The sequence below is a fragment of the Hordeum vulgare genome, chromosome 1H (genome assembly GCF_904849725.1).
Source record: "Hordeum vulgare subsp. vulgare chromosome 1H, MorexV3_pseudomolecules_assembly, whole genome shotgun sequence".
In the NCBI taxonomy this organism is placed as follows: domain Eukaryota; kingdom Viridiplantae; phylum Streptophyta; class Magnoliopsida; order Poales; family Poaceae; genus Hordeum; species Hordeum vulgare.
Window position 1 is genome coordinate 73,954,041 of NC_058518.1, and position 21,697 is coordinate 73,975,737.

Sequence of the window (21,697 nt, forward strand, 5' to 3'; positions counted from 1 at the left end):
GAGTTGGTGAAGTTTCCCAAAGGCAAGAATTTTTTTGAACAACAAATGGGTCTACACAATCAAGAAAGAAGAGAACACATCACATCCAAGGTACAATGCTGGGCTAGTTGTAAAAGGATTCAACCAGAGAAAAGGCGTTGACTATGATGATACTTTTTCTCCGGTTGTGAAGATGACATCCATTAGAGTAATCCTTGGCATGGCAAGTCCCAACTTGGAGGTTGAGAAAATGGATGTGACGACCACATTCCTTCATGGTGATTTGGAGGAATAAATATACCTGGATCAACCTAAGGGGTTTCTTGTGAAAGGAAAAGAAGACTATGTGTGCAAGCTAAATAAAAGTCTATATGGCCTGAAACAAGAACCAAAACAATGGTACATGAAGTTCGAAAGTGTCATGGGGGAGCAAGGCTGCAAGAAGCATAGCTTTGACCATTGTGTGTTTATTTAGAGGTTCTTAGGTGATGATTTCATCATATTATTGCTCTATATTTATGATATCCTGGTTGTTGGCAAGAATGTCCCTAGGATTTCTAAGTTGAAGAAGGAGTTAAGCAAATGTTTTGCCATGAAATACTTAGGTCTAGCAAAGAACATTCGCGAAATGAGAATTGAGTGAGATAAAAATTCCAACAAGTTGTACTTGTCTCAAGAGAAGTATATTGAGAAGGTACTTCAGAAGTTCAGGGTGGAGGATGCTAAAGTTGCGACTTGTCCACTAGCAGCCCATTTCAAGTTGAGAAAAAGCAATGTCCTACAACTGATGAGAACAAAAAGGAAATGCATCATGTTCCTTACGCTTCAATGGTTGGGAGTTTGATGTATGCTATGATGTGTACAAGGCCTCACATTGCTCATGCGGTTAGTACTATGAGCAGATTTATGTCTAATCCAAGAAGACCTCATTGGGAAGACGTGAAGTGGATTTTGAGATATTTCTAGGGCAACACAAATCTGAAGTTTTTCTTTGGTGGTTGTGAGGCCAAGTTGATTGCTTTTTTAGATTGTGACATGGCTGGAGATATTGACAGAAGGAAGTGTACTTCAAGTTAGTTGGTTACCTATGGAGGGGGGAGTAGTGTCATGGAAAAAGCAGGCTGCAATGGTGTGTGGCATTGAATACAACTAAAGCTAAATTCATTGTAGTAACAGAGAGAGCAAAGAGCTATTGTGTCTAAAACATTGGCTTGTGAGCTTGGTTTCAAGCAAGACAAGTATGTGTTGTATTTTGACAACCAAAGTGCTATCCACTTGAGTAAGAATGCAAGTTTTCATCCAAGGTCTAAGAATATAGAAGTACGCTATCATTAGATTCGAGATGTGTTGTATTCCAAGAAAATGCAACTTGAGAAAGTTTACATTGATGACAATGGAATTGATATGTTGACTAAAATGGTGATGATGAAGAAGATCGAAGTATGCCGTCGACTCGCTGGCATGGCTGCCAAAAGGAAGTGAGACTCATACATATCCAACATATTGATAATTTATGAAATATTAATGTCATATTTGCTTATGTTTACAATACTTTTATATGGATTTGACGCACTTTATATGATGTACCCAAACTAATCTTGTTTTCAGCAGAATTACCGTGGTGTTGTTTTTTATGCAGAAAATGAAAGTTCCCGGAATCATCTGAAACTTTTTGACGATTTTTTTTATAGAATATGATAAATATTGGAGTGAAGAACAACAAAAGTGGACAAACCTATGGGCCACAAGGAAACGGTCTAATGCCTTGTGGGTCCAGCATGGCTCCGCTCGGCATAATTCCAATGCTGAGAATTCCTATATGTACAGAAATCCTCGGAAATTAGGAGAGAACTTCCACTCCGCCACCGCAACTCACTATATCGATGAAAACCCCATTTGTAGCCTTTCCAGCACCCTACCAAAAAGGGGAAATCATCTCTAGTGGCCATCTTCAAAATCCCGGCGAAGACCATGATGAGGACAGAGTAGTTCACCCTCGGGGCTGAGGGTTTGTACCAGTAGCTATGTGTTTGATCTCTCTCTCTCTCATGTTCTTCAGATGTCCAGATCTTGATGTATCATGGGCTCTGTTAATATAGTTGGATCATATGGTGTTCTTCCCTTGCTATCTTGTTGTCATGAATTGAATCTTTGACTTTGGGATCTTGTTATGTTGGATTGAATATTGGAAAGAACACTTGATGTTTTTCTTGGATGTGCATACCCATAGTGACATTGGGGTATTTAACTGATTCACTTGATATATGTTATGGCATCAACTTGCGGATTCCGGTGCCTTGGGGATCTATGCATAGGAGTTGATTGCATGTTTTCATATTACGTTTTCCGATAGAAATCTTCGGGTACACTTTTATGTTCTTTGTGTTGGATTGAATATGATTAATCTGAATTGTTTGATGCATGTCATATAATTATGCCACAGATATATACTTGAGGTGACATTGGAGTATCTCGTGACATTAGGGTTGATTGATATGTATCATGGGTGTTACTCTAGTACAAACTCTAGGGCTATTTGTGACACTTATAGGAATAGCTCAAAAGATTGACTAGAAAGAATACCTTTGAGGTGGTTCGCTGCCTACAACAATTTCATCTTATGTTCTCAGCTACTTATGAACTTCGCAGTCATTCTTTGTTGCACGTTGAGGGATGATCATATGATTCCACTATGTTAGCATTGTTGGGAGATTGCAGTAGTGAAAGTATGAACCGTAGGCCTTATTTACAAGCATTGCTATAATGTTTTGTTTGCTATTTTTCACTTGCTACCTTGTTTTTTTTAATATTTTCAAATTACAAAACATATATCTACTATCCATACTACACTTGTATCACCATCTCTTCACTAAACTAGTGCACCTATGCAATTTTCCATTGTATTGGGAGTGTTGGGGACACAAGAGATTTATTGTATTTGATTGCAGGGTTGTTTGAGAGAGACCATATTCATCCTAGACCTCTCATAGATTGATAAATCTTAGGTCAGCCACTTTAGGGAAAATTGCTACTATCCTACCAAACTATGCGCTTGGAGGCCCAACAAAGTCTACAAGAATAAAGTTGCGTAGTATACATCAAGGTCTTTTATGGCACCGTTGCTAGGGAGGTGTGTGCTTGAAGGTATATGTTTAGATCTTGCTAGGGAGGTGAGTGCTCAATTGTTACAGGAAGAATTTATAAAAATGTTGAACGTGAATTCCTTGAGTAATGATCATGATAGTAATATTGTTAGTATGAATTCTATGAATATCCATGATGCTAATGATATGCAAAGCCACAAGCTTGGGGATGCTATGTTTAACGAAGATGATATGTTTTGTCCCCCAAGTTTTGATGAGAAAAATTATTTTGATGATCACATGCCTCCTATTTATGATGATTATATTGATGAAAGTGGGTTTAGAAGAGTGTCAACTCTAGGTACTAATGGTCCCACTATTTTGGAGGGTGTTAAATCTTTTCATAATGATAAAAGTGGATTTCGAGAGGTCATGACTTTATTTAGTGATGAGTCTAGTATTTTGGAAGAGGTTTCAATTGACTATTACAACAAAGGTGATATCTATGATGATTGTTGTGATGACACGTATGCTTTAAGTAATAATGATAACCATGCAACCTGTCATCATGATTTTAATTTTCATTTGGATTATATCAATCAATTATGTCATGATAGTTATTTTGTTCAATTTGCTCCCACTACTATGAATGGGAAGAATTTTCTTATGTGGAGAGTAGTGAAAATACTATAATTGTGGATCATGAAAAGGATGCTTTATGTGATAGTCATATTGTTGAATTCCTTCATGATGCTACTAAAAACTATTATGAGGGACGGTCATATGCTTGTAGGCATTGCAATAATATCAAGTTTCCTCCCTATGTGCTCTAAATCTTGAAGTTATGCTTATTTGGTGTCCTATGCTAGTTGATTCTTGATACAATAAATTGTTTGCTCACAAAATACCTATCTATAGGAAGAGGGTTAGACTTAAATGTGCTTTTCATATGCTTCATACTGCTCGCATTGTGTTTCAATTATTTATTCTTATTTGATCATCATTGGAATCATCATGCCTAGCTAAAAGGCATTAAAGAAAAGCGCTCGTTGGGAGACAACACAACACTTCTACTTTATGTTTTTGTGTGTTCACATGATTAAGCTACTTCTTTAATCATGTTTTGTGTCTTTAATTTCAATAAGGTGCCAAGTAAACTCTTTGGGATAGTGCGGATACTTGTTAGTTTAATTCTGTGCAAACATAGAAACTTTTACATCGAGTGCAGAATTTCTATGATTTACAAGAGCGCCAAAAAATGCTGAAATTTTTACACCCTTTTGATATGCAAATTTTCTACCTTTTCATAATGTTCCAGAATTTTTAGAGTCAGGTAAGTATGGTTTTCATTGAGATCTTCACAGAGTGTTCTGTTTTTGTCAGATTCTCTTTTGCACCCATAGTCTGCTTATTTTTGTGTTTCCATAACATATATTAGTGATATAAATTTAGGAAATGATAGAGTACAGTAGGTATTGTGTGTGAACAATTATGAATCTTGTCTTGAGAGTACCTAATTGAATGATCTATCTTTATTACACTAACCCATATCACGAAGTTCCGTTATGTTTTGTGTGATTGAAGTTTTCAAGTTTTGGGTGAGATATCGATATGAGGAGAATAAGACACAACAAGAACTCAATATTGGGGATGCCCAAGGCATCCCAAGGTAATAATTCAAGTAAGACTCAAGCATCTATGCTTGGGGATGCCCCGAAAGTCATCCCCTCATTCGTTTCAACATTATGAGTATATCTTACTTGAAGCTATATTTCTATTCATCCCATGATATGTGTTTTTATTTTAGCATCATTTTATTTTATGTGTCCCTGTTATATATTATTTATAATCTTGTTGTTCAATAAAAACTTCCAAGAATTGCCTTTAAAATGCTTGAATTGCATGTGTGATATGTGGTGTACAAAAACAAAAACTTTTGCCGTAGTATTTGAATTATTAGTTTTTACAGGAACTTGGAAAGTTTCTGAAATCTTTACAAATCACTATCATACAAACTAATTATCATGTAATAAATATTCATAATTTTTTGAGTTACACATGTACACTTCCGAATTAATTTGTACAAACTATCCTGTTTAGACCGATTGATGTCATAGTTTTGTTATCTACTTGTCCTAGAGTTTTCATAGCTTATATTGGTAGATATAAATTGTGGAAATGATCGTATACAATACATAATGTTTGAAAAAGTCTATGCAACTTGTCTTGGAAGTACACTAAGTCTTGATTTAGTCTTATGTGTACTAACCTATCTCACGAGTTTTTTTCAAGTTTTGTGTGGGTTGAGTTTTTGAGACTTAGGTGAAACCGGGTATGAGAAGATTGAAAGAGATACAAAGATCAAGCTTGAGGATGCACAAGGCACCCCAAGTAAATATTACAAGAAGTATCAAGCACCTAGGCTTGGGGATGGTACGCATCCCACCTCAGTTCGCCAACAACTCTCGGTTAGCCTATGTTGAGCCCAATTTTTTTTCTCCACATGATATGTGCTATTCTTGGAGTGTCTTATGTTTTCTATGTTGTTTTGAAATGAATATCAGTTCTGAAAATCTTTATTGGGAGAGAGTCCTCACATAGCTACTTCATTGTTTAACTACTCACTGATCTTCACTTATATCTTTCGAGAGTAGTTTGATGTTTACTCTTGTGCTTCACTTATACCCTAAGAGTAAATCGTGAATGAATTGAATATCACAAATATGAAATTATAATTGTTCTTTATGCCCTGTAGTAGTTTCACATTTGTTTTATAAAGAAAATATATTTAAGTTTGACAATCACAGTATTGGTCATACAAGCAGTTCATGAATGATTAATATAAGAAGGAAAACTTTCACATACAAATATATTACCTTGGACATCTTTTATGATGGTGCCTACCCATTACTTATTTTCAAACTTGAGCGAATAATTGAAGTTGGACAAATAAGACAACGTAATGATTATGTTTGGGTATATTCGCATAGAAGTTATATTGTTATGAATCCTCCAACATGTTGTGCTTGTTTAGAACCTTTTCCTAGCCAAAAATTCGTACTAATTAGAGATATTACTTGTGCATCCAAAATCCTTGGGGCAAGTTTATTCCATGAGAGTCCACCATACCTACCTATATATGGTATTTCACTTCCTTTCCAAGTAAATTTGCATGTGCCACCTCTGGACATTCAAATAAACATTTGTTTTGTGTGCTCGTATCGCTCATATAGCGACGAGGCAATCATTATATTCCATGCTAAGCGAGTTACTCTCATGATGAGTATTTATTCATTTGTCATTACATGAGAGAGGTTGGTACAAAAGATCCCAGTCCTGCATAATACAAAAATAAATAAACAAGAACTCCCCCTAGAAAGATGATTGATTGGAGGGCACCTGTGTATACAGCCAACGATTGAATGTGTTTGAATGGTGAAGGGGAAGTAAACTTTCAATTATGTTTGGGAACAGCCAATTATGTGATTTGAATGGAATATATTGAAAACAATGTTGCGAAGTTGACATGAAAGGCACACCACCCAAAATTACATATTCTTCTTTGTTTTAAAACAATGAGATCTAGCACCTTTGCAAATCCTTGCTTCCCTCTATGAACGGACAATTTGTTTCCTTTCATGTTACTTAGTTTTAATGTAGAGTCAACTTCCTATTCCAACCTCAATATATTAGTTGGCAAGCATCATGTGGTGGGGAAAGATCCAAATATATATATCTCGTCAAATATCTTTGATCATGATTCATTATTGTTGACAATTATATTTATGATAAGTATGTTGGTAGGCGAAAATATAGGCCCTTACTTTGTGTGTGTGCGATAGATGTTGTTTCACTACTGGAAATCAGTATTTTGCCATCTGCCTAGTCTTTGTCGTCTGCTAGCTGATGGCAAAGATTGTCTTTGCCGTCAGCTTCAGCAAAACAGACGGCACAGTACTGGCTGATGGCATACAGTCTTTTTGCCATCTGTCACCTCTTTGCCGTCTGCTAGCGGACGGCAAATAGTCCAGAGGCAGACGGCAAAGATGTAGATAGGCCCACCTGACCGCGGGGTGGCTAGGTCAAACAGGAGTCGGACCTTTGCCATCTGCTAGCGGACGGCAAAGAGTCCGGAGGCAGACGGCAAAGAGTCTAGACTCTTTGCCGTCCGCCCGCAGACGGCAAAGCGCTAACTCCGTTAATGGCTCCTCCGCCCCCACCCCGCCCCTCTCTCTCTGTGTAACGGCTCATTCCCGCGCGCCCCTCGCTCTCTCTCCCCACCCCGCACGCTCCTCTCTCTGTAACGGCCGCGAGGACCACCGTCGCGCCGCCGCCCCCGTCGCGTCGCCGCCCGTGCCGCCGCCGCTGTCGCGCCCCACTGCCGCCCATGTCGGCCCTGTCGCCGCCGCCGCCGCCCCTCTCTCTCCCCCCACCTCGCCCCCGCTGCCGCTGCCCCACCACCGTCGCGCCGCCGCACCTGGCGCCCCCGGCGCCGCCCTGCTACCCCGGCCCCTCCACAGCCGCCCCTCTCGGTGAGCCCCCACACCCCCACCCCCACCCCCCCACCCGCATTATTTTTACTAGTTTTATAATTTTTAGTAGTTTTAGTAGTTGTTATTGTTAGTAGTTTTAGTGGTAGATTTAGTTAGGTTAGTAGTTTTAGTTAGGTTAGTAGATTTAGTTAGGTTAGTAGTTTTAGTTAGGTTAGTAGATTTAGTTAGGAGGGGAAGAGGAGAAGAGGAGGAGGAGGAGGACAAGAAGAGGATAAGAAGAAGAGGAGTAGGAGGAGGAAGAGGAGGAGAAGAAAAAGAAGAAGAAGAGGAGAAGAAAAAAATAAAAAGGAGAACAAGAAGAAAAAGAAGAAGAAGAGAAGAAAAAAATAAGAAGGAGAAGAAGTGAAGAAGAAGAGAAGAAGAAGAGAATAAGAGAATAAGAAAAAAATAAGAAGGAGAAGAAGAGAAAAAAGAAGAAGTTGATTTTTTATTGGTTGGTATTTAGTGGTAGCTAGATTCTTTTTTAGTTACTTAGTGGTAGATTCTGTTTTTGTTATAGTGGTAGATTCTGTTTTTGTTATTTTTTTGCTGTTTAGTGTTATCTAGGTTTAGCGATAGGTTTAGTTAGCTTGGTTAGTTAGGTTAGTTAGTTAGTTAGCTTACTAGAAAGAATAGGAAGAAGAAGAAGAGGAGCAGGAGGAGAAGAGGAGAAGAGGAGGAGGAGGAGAAGAAGAAGAAGAAGAAGAATAGGAGGAGGAGAAGACAAAAAGAAGATCACGTGTTTGGTATTTAGTTTTTGGAATTAATTAGTAGTTTTACTGGTAGATTCTGTTAGTTAATTAGTAGATTTAGTGGTAGATTCTGTTAGTTTATTCGCCCATCATTATTGCTTAGGTTCAAGACTACTTCAAAGAAGATCACATGTTCTTTTGTTGAAATCAAGTCTGTCAAAATAATGTATCGTCTATATTTATTGGTACCGGAGCAAAACGTGACAACTTAAATAATATTGCCATCCTCAAATGTAGAAAATATCGAAAAGTTTTATGTAAATTGAAAAGTAGTATAGGTAACCTGGAAAGTCCTCTGGACCAAAAGGGAAACTTCTGGACCTGCGAACTTTGCCTGGTAGGTGCATGTCCATGCAGGAGGGTAATTTCCCCAACAATGACATAATTAGTCCATTTAGCTCCAAAATACCATAATAAGCTCAAAATGGCATAAGAACCTTGGTTAGCTCATTACTTACCTTGTTTTCCTCTAAAATGGGATAATTAGCCTATTTAGCTCAAAAAAGACATAATTAGGTAATTTAGCTCCAACAAAAGGAGAAGAGGAGAAGAAATAGCCAAAATGAAAAGAAAGAAGAAGAAGAAGAAGAAGAAGAAGAAGAAGAGAAGAAGGAGAAGGAGGAGGAGGAGGAGGAGGAGGAGAAGGCCAAGGACCTTCTATCCTTCTCCTCCTCCTCCTCCTTCTTCTCGATTTCTTCTTCTTCTCCTCCTCCTCCTCTTTCTTATCCTCTTTCATATTATCCTTGCTTTAATTAACCCAACAATGACATAATTAGCCCATTTAGCTCCAAAATACCATAATAAGCTCAAAATGGCACAAGAACCTTGGTTAGCTCATGAATATTATATACTTAGCTTGTTTTCCTCTAAAATGACATAATTGGAATATTTGTGTTGATCGGGTGGATTTACATGTGAAAGTTGTCTCATCGCTGTGAGGTCTGCTGTGCGAAGACCTGCCCATGCATTGTACGAGCTCCGCCCCTACATTCGTGGGTCAGTACAAATTTCATCTGCTCCCCGCCCCTTCATTTACTGTGGCTCGGTTTCCGAATGAAACTTTCTAGATTTAGGTAATTCAATTAATTTATCAGTATGTGTGACCAGTATGCGTCTCCCGTTCGAAAGGGCGACATCTATAAATATGCATGTCTTTGCATATTTATAACCGCCATCCTTTTGAAATGTCCAACATTATCCATGGACAGCCCGAGTATGTGTAGATTGGTTTCGTTTTCCCGTATGTTGTGTTCTGGATCCGATGCGGAATTTCGTCAGTGCCTCCCTGTTGTTCTCCGGATGCACATCCTCTCTGTTTATTGCGGAGACGTGTATCAGGAGAACAGCGGGGAGGTGCTGCCAAAATTTTCCGTTGGATCCGGAGCAGAGCATTGGAAAACGAACCCAATCTACACATACTCGGGTGGGATTAGGACCTATTTTTACCTATTAGCGTGTAGGTTGCCTGGACGTAATAAAAATGGCGAACCTGATTAACCGATGAATATAAATGCTAAATTATATATAAATATATTTCTTATGTCTTTAGTAGCTACGCAAGATGAGTGATCGTGCGTGGATGTATACCGGTCACCCTAGTCAGAAAGAGATGACGAAAGAATGGATTTTAAAAACAAAGGAATTTGTGAAAGCCGCATTCGCAAATGGCCAGGAAAGAAACTATTGCCCCTGTCCTCGATGCGACAACTATAAAAAGACGACAGAGGCTGTTATGATTAAATACCTGCAGAGGAGGGGTTTTAAGCCTAATTATACGGTGTGGACATTTCATCGTGAGTCTATACAACGCACAAGAGCTGAGGTGGTCCGTCGTCGCACGGACGAGCATGGTACTGGGATCGAAGACATGGTGCAAGACTTTGATGATGCTCGGGATTCGGAAGATGAGATGGAGGAATCTGCAAAGGCCTTTTATGAAATGTTGGAGTCTTCAAAACGTCCTCTCCATGAGCACACTGAGCTCTGTCAGCTGGATGCAATTGCACAAGTAATGGCTCTGAAGGCTCAGTTCAACTTGGGAAGAGAATGCTACAACGCGATGATGACACTATTTGGACGTTTCCTACCCAAAGGGCATGTCATGCCTGCAAACCTGTACCAGTCGGACAAAATACTTCGTGTACTTAAGATGCCCTATGAGAAGATAGATGCATGTGAGAAAGGATGTGTCTTATTTAGGAAGGAGTATGCACACTTGGACTATTGTCCCAATTGTGAGTCTTGCAGGTATCTTGTGGTAGACAACGGTATGGGTGAGAAGAGGCGGACCAAAAATCGCAGTTAGTGTTCTTTGGTATATGCCAATCGTACCAAGACTTCAACGTCTTTTTATGGTCGAAGAGACAGCCAGACAGATGACATGGCACAAATTGGGCAAAAGAACCGAACTAGATGCGGATGGGAATAAGATGATGGTACACACATCGGATGGGGAAGCGTGGAAACATTTCGATGGATTGCATCACGATAAAGTGGCAGATCCAAGGAATCCTCGAGTCTGCGCCGCCACGGATGGTTTTAATCCCTTCGGCATGACGACAACCCAATATAGTTGTTGGCCTGTATTTGTCATTCCACTCAATCTCCCCCCCCCCCCGGGGCAGATTATGCAAAGAAAGAACATATTTCTGACGTTGATAATTCCAGGGCCCAATTATCCGGGGAAGAATATGAATGTGTACCGGGGCAACCGCTTAAGGATGAATTGGAAGAAGCTTGGGACAATGGGGTCAAGACATACGATGCCGCTAGAAAAGAAAACTTCAAAATGCATGTGTGGTACATGTACTCTATGCATGACTTGCCAGCGTATGCGCTATTCTCTGGATGGTGTGTGCATGGAAGGTTCCCGTGCAAGTTAGAAGACATGGAGGAGTTTGCACCGGAGTTGTTGTGCAAGTTAGAGAAGATCTTTCCACCGGGCTTCTTTAATCCAATGCAGCATTTGATTTTACATCTACCGACCGAGGCAAGATTGGGTGGGCCCGTGCAAGATCGTTGGTGCTATGCAACTAAGAGGATGCAGAAGACCCTTCGAGCTAAATGTAAAAATAAGCGTAAAATTGAAGCATCGATGGCTGAGGCATTCATTACTGAGGAGGTGGCTAACTTTGTGACAGCACACTACGAAGCCAAAAATCATCATTTGCATAATCCGAAGCCTCGGCACAATGATGGAGACCCTAAAAAAGGTGGGTCCAACCTCAGCCTATTCAAAGGGAAGCTCGCAACAGCCGGTTCTTCGAAACCAATAACGTTGGATATCGAAGAATGGCGGAACATTTTGTTGTATATCTTCAACAACCTAACAGAAGTGCGGCCGTACATCGAGTGAGTTCTCGGCACATTTTCCCATAACTTCTAATTCATTTGAACTGCTCTTATTCCCGGATATTTCAAACAGCCGTTACGTCGTCAAATTCTCGGATGGAGCGGTGATCGAAAATGATTCCGTCGAAGAGTATGAGCTTCTGTCAAAGACAGGAGGCGGCTATCCCGGTTTCATCTCTTCTTTCAAACAAACGGTAATTATCAACAATGGACTATTTCATTCTTGGTCTAACTTGCGGCTAATGCAACAACCGTTTCGTATTAAACTTGTAGTCTAATTCAGAGTGTATGGACGCCGAATTGAGACAAGTCGCTAATTGTTTTGACTATAAGGTCCGTTCATTTGAGAAATACAACATCAACGGGTATCTCTTTCGTACCTTTGGCAAAGAGCTATATATGCCCGACCGGAAATCTACAAATTGTGGTGTCTCTGCTATCGGTGAAGGTGTTATCGAGTATTATGGAAGAGTTGAAGCAATTTATGAAATTCAATTCTATGGTGAAAACCCACCGAACGTCGTAGTCTTCAAATGTTATTGGTTCCAGACGAAAAAGACTAGAAGGACTCATGAACATATAGGACTAGTCGAAATCAATCCAAACACCCATTTAGATGTTCCCGATGTCTACATTACGGTTCAACAGGCGACCCAAGTTTTCTATCTACCATGGGCAAGCCAAACGGATAAGAATCTGGAAGGTTGGTATGTTATTTATGAAGTGCCGCCGCATGTCAGACCACCTCTCCCAAATGAACAGGATTATGAACCTCACATTAACCCAGACACATATGATGGAGAATTCTTCCAAGAAGCACGTCTTTCCAAGAAATGTTTCAAGAACCGCCGTGCTTCATCCAAGAACATGGAAGTAGACAGCGACAATGAATCCGACTCCAGCCCTGAGCCGGAACCAGAAGACCTGGAACTCGTAGAGGTTACTGATGCGGATGATCTGTCAATGCTTCAACGATTAAAGGAAGGCCTTTCACAACTTCACGCCGTTGAACCCGATGAGCACGTCATTCATGAAGACATGCGTGATAGTGATGATGATGATGCATTTATTGATGATGATTGTTAGTTTGTAAGATACACAACTTAAATTATATATATTTGAATCTTTATTATTCATGTACATATTATTATTCATGTCAGTCATTTAATTTTTTTATGTTGTACTAATTTCTTTTAATCTTTATCATGGCAGGTGTTGAAAGATGGTGGGCGCGGGTCCAGAGCGCTCGACGGGTTCTTCCCAGGCGCCCCGCACGAGGGGTGGTACTTCCCTTCCACCCCTATCTCTCCGTAGAGCCTTGGCAGCCAGTCTTTCGACACCAGCCGAGGGTTCTTCTTCGTCGGCAGCATTGCCCACTGGGAGAGGTGCTGGTCGGGTAGGGAGGAAGGGGAAGGGTACAGGGAGAGGTGGTGGCCGCGGAAGATCCAGGAGAACTGTTGAGCCGTCCCCGCTACCACCACCAGCTCATTCACCTAACCATAGGACTAGTATGGTCGACCCGTTTGCGGAGGAGGCTACGGGGACTCCGGTCCAGGAGCCTTGTGTTCACGGGCATTCGTCCCATGAGATTCCGGTCCAAGAGCAGCCTCGGGTCGAGGTGCATTCGGCCCAGGAGCAGCCGGAGGAGACTACGGTTCCGGAGGCTTCACCCGACGTGGAGAGGCCCGGATGGGAGCCTTGGTCGGATCGTACCGAGTTGCCGGATTGGACCGAGGGTCCGGGTGGCTCAGGGGGCGGGGATGGCGGGGATGAACTTACGGATAGTGAGGGCGATGTGCAGGTGGACGGGGCCACCGTGTGCAAGCGTGGTAGTACACGTCTCCCGGTGACCCCGGCTACCCGCGAGTAGAGGCCGGTGATTAAACCTGAAGGAGATAGGTAAGTACATTTACCCTTTTTTTAGCTTTTGCCTTCAAGTTTGTTCAAATATCTAATGCGCTGACCTTATCATACTGCAGGGGATGGGTACACCCTCTTGGAGTCCGCAAGCAGAACTCCGTCCTTGGTGTGCTTTGCCGGACAAATTTCCTGGGGTTTGTCACATTGCCTGGTGAGGGTCAAGTTCCTACACTAGGATTTACCTGGGAACACTACCAGGCTAAGCAGGCCCCGCCGGAGGAGATTATAGATGGTGTCTTGTGCCACACGAGGGCCGAGATGGTGATCAAGAGCTTTTGGGGAAATTATCCTTTTACAGAATCTCAAATTAACAATATACCTAATTATTGTACTAATCGGTGTTTTCACGTTTGATTGCAGACGTTCTATAGGTGTGAGGATGGATATGAGGAGGAGGCGACCAGGGTTCTCGAGGTCGAGTGTAGGCGGTTACTACAGAACTTGCGCCACCAGGCTCGGCCGCAGGCTATTCGAGATTACTACGCCACGCGTGGTATTAAGAAGGAGAAGAAGGATTGCCGCGGAAAGTTTCTGAAGAAGGAGCAATACATGAAGGTAATTACTTATTCTTAAGTCCTTCTACGTAGTTTTCTTGATTTCATTCATAGGCGTAGCGCTGAAAATTCTTTCTAATAACTTACAGGTGCCCCCGAGATGGTGTGCGGATAAGATGGATTGTTGGGAGGCGTTGGTTGATGAGTGGTGCACAGGCAGCTGGCGAGCCGTCCACGAGAATGCGAAGGATCGGCGTAGCCAAATGGTTGGTGTGCCACACCATCAAGGCAGCGCCAACTTACTTCAGTTTGGACGAAACTGGGTATGTGATTTGCTTCATGATTCATCCAATTCATTCTTGATGCTAATATTTTGTTCCTCTCTTTTAGGCACATCACAATAAGACTGAGATGCCACACTTGTACGACCTTTATGGCATGGCCCATACTGCCTCGTACAAGAAGGCGAAGGCATTCTCTGAGTCTGACCTGGATGATCCCAGTAACTTCACCAACATATCATCCCACCAGAAGCTCGTAGCATACAGGGACGCAGGGAAGGCTACGAAAGAGGATGAATTTAACCCTAGCCACAAACCTTTGGATCCAGAGCTGGTGATTATATCTGGTGGCGGGAGGCCCCATGGCTCGATAGCCATTAGAGATGGGATAATAGGTTGTCCACTCACTCTTTCGGAGATCAAGGCGCGCCAGTCGAGCAGATGTCCTGAGATAACGCCTCGTCCACGGCCAGTCGAACTTGTCATCGAGGTTAGTTGTACGGACTAAGAACACTTTCATCCATTGCATTATGTGTGTCACCATAGATCATTACTGTGGTAACGAGGAATGGTTTTTCAGGCTGCTCTTTAGAAAGAGAGAGCGGCAAACCAGGCTGCTCATGAGAAAGAGAGATTGGCAAGCCAGGCTGCTCTTCAGGCTGCTCATGATGAGAGGGACCAGACCACGGCACGATTGCTTGAGGAGGAGAGGGCCCGGAATGAGGCGGGCCAACGGGCCCTGTACGAGCTTTTTGGGGTATGTTTTTTTCACATTAGCCAAATCATGTGTGTAATGTGTGTTTCAATACTAACTAATACGACCCACTCTTCAGGGTCTGTGCGAGAAGAGCGGTCAAGTCCCTCCGCCGATGCCCGTCTTCTCTTCGATTGGCACGGTGAGTTTCATTATAAACTAGTATTAATAATTGAGTGTCATCATGCTAACTGAGACATTTCAAAATATATTTTCTACAGAATAACTCCCGAGCGGCATCGCACGACCCTTCTCCAAGGCAACCGTCTCCAAACGAAGCCGGCGCGAGCAACCGTGGTGTTTCTCCTCCTTGATGACCACTACGGTAAGTTTCTCCTCCAAACTTAGCTTGTTTTCCTCTAAAATGAGATAATTAGCCCATTTAGCTCCAAGAAGACAAAATTAGGTAATTTAGCTCCAACAAGAGAAGAAGAAATAGGAAAAATGAAAATAAAGAAGAAGAAGAAGAAGAGAAGAAGGAGAAGGAGGAGAAGGAGGAGGAGGAGGAGAAGGCCAAGGACCTTCTAGTCCTTCTCCTCCTCCTCCTTCTCCTCCTTCTCCTCCTTGATTTCTTCTTCTTCTCCTCCTCCTCCTCTTTCTTCTCCTCTTTCATATTATCCTTACTTTAATTTCCCCAACAATGACATAATTAGTCCATTTAGCTCCAAAATACCATAATAAGCTCAAAATGGCATAAGAACCTTGGTTAGCTCATTAATATTATATACTTAGCTTGTTTTCCTCTAAAATGGGATAATTAGCCCATTTAGCTAAAAAAGACATAATTCGGTAATTTAGGTCCAACAAGAGGAGAAGAGGAGAAGAAATAGGCCAAATGAAAAGAAAGAAGAAGAAGAAGAAGAAGAAGAAGAAGAAGAAGAAGAGAAGAAGGAGAAGGAGGAGGAGGAGGAGGAGATGGCCAAGGACCTTCTATCCTTCTCCTCCTCCTCCTTCTCCTTCTTGATTTCTTCTTCTTCTCCTCCTCCTCCTCTTTCTTCTCCTCTTTCATATTGTCCTTGCTTTAGTTAACCCAACAATGACATAATTAGCACATTTAGCTCCAAAATACCATAATAAGCTCAAAATAGCACAAGAACCTTGGTTAGCTCATGAATATTATATACTTAGCTTGTTTTCCTCTAAAATAACATAATTGGAATATTTAGCTCAAAAAAGACATAATTAGGTAATTTAGCTCCAACAAGAGGAGAAGAGGAGAATAAATAGGCAACATTAAAAGATAGAAGAAGAAGAAGAGATGAAGAAGAAGAGAAGAAGGAGAAGGAGGAGGAGGAGGAGGAGGAGAAGGCCAAGGACCTTCCAGTCCTTCTCCTCCTCCTGCTTCTTCTTGATTTCTTCTTATTCTCCTCCTCCTCCTCTTTCTTCTCCTCTTTCATATTATCCTTGCTTTAATTAACCCAACAATGACATAATTAGCCCATTTAGCTCAAAAATACCATAATAAGCTCAAAATGGCATAAGAACCTTTGTTAGCTCATGAATATTATATACTTAGCTTGTTTTCCTCTAAAATGACATAATTAGCCCATTTAGCTCAAAAAGAAGGAGAAGGAAGAAGAAGAAGAAGAAGAAGAAGAGAAGAAGAAGAGAAGGAGAAGGAGAAGAAGAAGAAGGAGGAGGATAAGAAGAGAAGAAGAAGGAGAAGCATGAGAAGAAGGAGAAGGAGCCCTTCTTCTTCTCCTTCTTCTTCTCTCCTTCTTCTCCTCCTTCTTCTCCTTCTTCTTCTCTTCTTTTTTCTTCTTCTCCTCCTCCTTCTCCTTCTCCTTCCCCTTCCCCTCCTCCTCCTCCTCCTCCTCCTTCTTCTTGTTTTTCTTCTCCTTGTTCTCTTCTTGCTTCTTCTCTTTCTTCTCCAGTTTAGCTTATTTGTCATATATATGTTGTTGTTCTTCTTCTTCCGACTTTCTTATTCCCATTTTGCACATTTGATGTACTACATGCATGGAAGCTGGCGTTGGAGTGCTTTAGTTTCCATTTTTATTTGAGTTGATGAACAATGTGGAACTATATGTATATGTATATATGGATGAACAATATATGTGCAACTATATGTATGTATATATGGATGAAACTTTGTATGTGTTGGTTCTTTTGATATATGGGATGTACGTTGATGAACAAATGGCATTGATGAGTTTTATATGTATATCATATATGTGTTGTGACCTATTTATCATATATGTGCTATGAATTATATGTATATGTGCTGTGAAATAGAAAAAAAAACAAAAATGTGACAATATAGGCTCTTTGCTGTCTGCCAGCTGACGGCAAAGGCCTTTGCCGTCAGCTGACCGACGGCAAAGGTGCCACGTGGCGCCCAGCTGTGCAACCTGGGCAGTAGCAGCTGGCCATATAGCCTCTTTGCCGTCAGCCTCCAGGGGGCAGACGGCAAAGAAGAGGGAACAGAGGAGGGGGGAGGAGGAGGCAGATGGCAAAGAGTGGAGAGAGGGGGGAGGGGAGGACCTGGCAGACGGCAAAGATGGACGTGGAGGCATACGACAAAGATGGAGGGGGTGGGGAGGGGAGGAGAAGGCAGACGGCAAAGATGGACGGGGAGGCAGACGGGAAAGATGGACGGGGAGGCAGACGGCAAAGGCTCCGTTAACCCCTAACGGAGGCAACGCGTGTCGGCTGCCGTCTCAAGAGCTTTGCCGATAGCTCCTGAGGAAAGCTGACGACAAAGAGCTTTGTCGTCCGCCTTGCGCGGGCAGACGGCAAAGAAGGTCCTATGCCGTCGTAGGCTGACGCAGAAATTTTGCTGGTCGTGACAATCTTTGCCGTCTGTGGTATTGTCTTTGCCGTCCGGGATATTGTCTTTGCCGTCTGTGGTGGCAGACGGCAAAGAAGGTGATTCCTGTAGTGTTTGTTCTAGAAATATGCCTTGAGTATTTGCAATCATAGATGACTATAATATAATTGTGTATGTGGAGCTCTTACTTAGTTTTCATGATGCATTGAAATTGTTTGATGACTAAGATCACTTGGGTTGTTAAGTTTCAAGAGAATGCATTGTTTGAACAATGACATGTGAAATGATTGCTACTCAACCATGATGATTTCTATGAAAAAGTTGCTGGTTGTGATGCTAGAAAAAGTGATTGGAATTATCCTTGATCAAACTTATATACTATGTTAGCATTCACACTTCATAAATTATTTTTGTTATCATTTATCTACTCGAGGATGAGTAGGAATTAAGTTTGGGGATGCTGATACTTCTTGAACGTATCGATAATTTATGAAGTTCTGGGGACCCCGACAGGTAAGTCGAGATCGCCGTGCCCAGTGATCCCAAGGATCAATGCTCACTAAACACAGATACTGAATAATAGAGTCTTACATCCATACATACCATTTGATACAATAAATGACCACTTCGGTCGAGTCTTACATACATATAGGGCCTTAAAGGCCAAAGCACCAAACTAGACCAATAGCGGAATTATTGGTTGAAAGCGTGAACCCATGCCATCAGCCTTAACCTACATGCATTCTGACTGGGAAGCGTCCTAGCTCGCAAGAACGTCACCAAGTTAATCTTCACCATATCCTGTCTTCCACACCTGGTCAATGAAATAACCAACGGCAAGCCAATGAGTACTTTGAATGTACTCACAAACAGCCCATGATACGAAAAATGAAAGTGAAGGATAACAATATCATGCATCTTTAATGTAACTCATCTGGGTGGAATGATCATGTCTATGCATCAAGCTAAAGAATTACTTTTGAAGAACAGGTTACAGATATTGACATATCTGCTAAGGACTGAACCATGCGAGTTCACCCTATATGCCAAGTCATCGGACTTGTCATAACCTCAATGTATCAGCTGAGGGTTAAACCATCCGGGTTTACCCTATATGCCAAGTCATCGGACTTGTCAGAACCTCAATGTATTAATGAGGGCTAAACCATCCGGGTTTACCCTACATGTCAAGTCATCGGACTTGGTCATATTATTACTCTCATAACAACACCTTTTTAACATCACACACACACTCTTGGTTTATGTGGAAACGCTGGACGTAGTTTAAGCAACACCACCCAACTGTCCTTGACTGTGGACACGGCTATTCGAATAGTTTACACTCTGCAGAGGTAGTACGCTGGACCCACGAGAAATGGGAAACTTCCATGTCATCCACGACTCGCGGTATATCACATATACCCGAGGTAAGTACCTGATCATCATCTTTCCCCCGACGATACTAGACAAAGAGGTCCACTCGATTGGTACCCAGCCCACATGTTGTACGTCCTACGAGCACCGACTCTGGACAGTATCAACCATGCGAGGACCAATGGTGTGCCTGGAACTCATAATAATGGCATAGTCGTCCTACCTGGCACGAACCCATCACGAGAGTGACACCGATCACTCCCGCCACTAGTAATGTGGCTCTTTGCTAGTACCGACCAGAGTAATCAACAAAGCCCCGTCCCATAAAGGGGTAACATGGTCGTACTGGTAAGGTTGGGACGGTCGACACATCATAAATCTAATCCCATTTCCGAAACCATACTCACACAAAATCACCGGTGCACCACTTCTCCAAAAGTGGCCACCAACTCATCATCACCCTCGGGCATTAGTGGCACCCGACGGGGTTTGCATAAACTCTTTGATTTAACTCATCATCATGTTTGTGATAATATGCTTTTACTTTACTTGTCAACATGGTAATAACATGACCCTCAAGGGGTAGGGTCAAGCTCAATGCAATGATCTTACTCTACTAGTCAACATGACAGTAGCATGATCCTCATAGATGGTAGGGTCAAGCTCATCATGCTTGTGCTTGAAGGAGCCATATGAATAACATCACGACCATGCAAGTGCTTCGAAGAAGCCTTCGGTACCATCACCACAATGATGAACCGGCATCGTGATCACATGCAACGGGAGAATACCAACTATACTAGCATGCAAGAATGTTTGTGCTCAAGGCATGGTCAAAGGGCTACTTGCCTTGATCACGTAAGTCCTCGGGGTCTTCGAGGTCTTCCGCTCCAACTCCGAGTACTCCGTCTACCGTCAACTATCCTCGGAAACAACCATAGTAAGCCACACATCAAGCAGAAGAAAAGTGTTCTATAAATAGAAGTTTTTATTTTTCTTGGACCTCTCTGGTCATAAGAAAAATACCTGAAGCTTCTCACAGGACATTTGAATCATCAAGGATTTTTGAATAGGTGAAAGGAGCAATAGGTGGCCATTGAATAAGCCAACAGAAATCATTCTGTTAAAAATGAGTGGAGGCACCCATTTAACAGAGAATGATTTTAGAAATATTTAGGAAGTGGTTTCACTGGATTTGCAGATGCTATGAATATTCTAGGGATTTAACAATGAGGAATAAATAGCAATAGGAGCTATTTATTTATTGCTACAGAAGTAAGTCACACAAAAATGTTGACCAGGGTTCTAAAAATGGAGAATGATTTTAGAAGGCTCTGGGAGTTTGAATCACTCCATTTGGAGTTGAAATGAAGCCTATGGGATTTTTGAAAGGTGGGGTATTTATATCCAGATTGGCATTTTAAAATAAAACACCACAGAAAGTTGGGAGGGAAAAATGTGCAAAGCACTTATTTGGATAGGCCTGATTTTTATGATCCTGCAGAAATTTGAATCAATGAAATAGGAGTCAGAATGAATTTAATATAGATTTTTGAAGTTCATAGACAATTAAAAAGGAAAGGAGGGCCTCCATATTTGGCTATCAAGCGCTCTACGCGTTAGACAGTCCCTGGGCCGGCCCAAAGGCTCGGTCTGGCAGGGAGGAGGCCACGCAGGTGGCGCCTAGCGCAGATTACGCCTCCCGTGCAGAGAAACGCCCGCAGGCCAGGCGCGACCACTTACTCCAAGGGCACGGGCTGGGGAGGCTTACAGGGGGGGGCTTGTCGGGTCCTTCCTCTTCCTCCCGCCCGATCTGGGCATGCGAGAAGGAATGGCCGGCCGATGCATGGGGCCGGCTCAGGTGGCTCCAGCCACTCTCCGACGGCCTTCCTGCCAGCAGGGCTCGAGGCAAAGCCTCCACCGCCCGAGGAGGATCCAGCTCCACGAGGGGAGCCCCGGGCGAGGGAGTTTCCTGCCATGGTGAAGGCCGACGGTGGCAGTCATGGGGAGGGCACCCCGACGGCTGAGAGGGGGAAAGGAGGAGTGGGGCGGCTCCGTGGCGGCCTCGGGGTCCTCCTGAACGAGCTAGGGATGGAGAGAGGGGGCTAGAGAGCCCAGGCGCAGTCATGGCCGAAGCTTGCCATGGCGGCCATGGGAGGAGAGGAGGAAGCTTGGGAGGAGAAGGGGCTCAAGGGGTAGCTCAGGAGGAGCCCAATGAAGAGGGGGAGAGGTGCTAGTGCAGAAGAGGCTCGGGGAGAGCTTCAAGTGGAGGAGGAGGAGTCGAGAGAGCTCGAGAGCTCTCTGGAGCTCACGTGGGCATGGGCGCCACACGTCCCAGAGGGCATTGGAAGCTAACTAGTGTCGTGAAGAGAGTCAAAGGATGCTCTGCGGCACGCTGGGACATGCT